Source organism: Acyrthosiphon pisum, unplaced genomic scaffold (assembly GCF_005508785.2).
Source record: "Acyrthosiphon pisum isolate AL4f unplaced genomic scaffold, pea_aphid_22Mar2018_4r6ur Scaffold_21039;HRSCAF=22862, whole genome shotgun sequence".
Classification (NCBI taxonomy): domain Eukaryota; kingdom Metazoa; phylum Arthropoda; class Insecta; order Hemiptera; family Aphididae; genus Acyrthosiphon; species Acyrthosiphon pisum.
The window spans coordinates 28,993-30,464 of NW_021770462.1; positions in this window are offsets into that span (position 1 = coordinate 28,993).

Genomic DNA, 1,472 nt, shown 5'->3' on the forward strand with positions numbered 1-1,472 from the left:
TGTGACTAACGATTTTTTTTTTTGTGTCTGACGACAACTTTTGGAGCAGTAAAAATGCTTCGATTTTCAAAAGTTGTACCTTTTCTGAAAGGAAAGTGAATCTAGTTGGTACTTTGGGGGGTCAAAAGTGAAAATTTCCCAATACTTTTCAAAAGCGGCAGGAAAAACCTTAAAAAAATAACGGAAAAACGCGAATTTTTACGCAAAACCAATTTTTGACAAAAACGAAAACTTAATTTTACTGTAACTCAAAAAATAATTATTGTAAGCACTTGAAATTTGCAACAGATGTTTATATTAGCGTTGTCTATACAGGGTTAAATTTTCAAAGTGTTTCGACTTTTTTTGAGCTATTTATAGACAAATGAAATTTTCAATTTTTCTAAGTATTTTTTTTTAAAATAACGATAAAAAATTTTTGGTTGGATAGAAAACTTTGAAAATTTAATACAAGGTTTCTTATAAGTTGTTCTCACAGTGATAAAAAAAAATCCAAAATCGTTAGTCACAATTTTTTTTTATAAGTGCTTAAAGTTTAAATTTATACGAAATATGTCAAAATTGCGAAAATTTGCAAGTAATTTTGTGGTTGAAAAATCGTAAAATTTTTTTCTTTTATAACTAAGCTTTTAAAATTTGGTACAAGGTTCTCCATAAGTTTTTCTTTAAATATCTGTAAAAAAAACTCAACCGGACTAAGACAAAAAATTTTTAGGAGTGTTTGAAATTTAAATTTTTACAAAACCGCATTAAATAACGGTTTAGCACTCAAACGATTTTTGATATTTGTTATTATTCAAAAAGTATGAGTCGTAGACACTTGAAAATTTTACCAGTTGTTTAAATTGACATTTTCTTTATATAGTTTTATTTTCAAAATATTTCACTAATTTTTAATCTATTTATAGGCAATTGAAATAATCGATTTTTTTTGATTTTTTTTTTATAAATGTTGATAAAAAAAAATTAGCTGGGACAAAATACTTGAAAATTTAATAGAAGGGTCCACATATGTTGTTCTAACTCCCATTCAAAAATTATAAAAATACATAGGCACAATTTTTTTTTATAAGCATTTAAAGTTCAAATTTTGACTAAATACGTAAAAATTACGGCAATGTTCAAATAATCTTAAACAGAAATTCATAAAAGTTTTTCTTTTTAATTCTAAGATTTGGAAATTTAATACAAGGCTCCTAACATATTTTTACAATAGCAGTTGCAAAATAAAAGGAATACATTGTCACAATTTTTATTTATAAGCATTTAAAGTTCAAATTTTGACAACATATTATGTAAAAATCACGAAAATTCGTAAATTATTTTATGCTAGAAATTCATAAAAAATTTTCCTTTTATATCTAAGATTTCAAAATTTAATACAAGGCTCATAATATATTTTTACAATAGCAATTGAAAAATAAAAGAAATATATAGTCACGATTTTTTTTTTATAAGCATTTAAAGTTCAA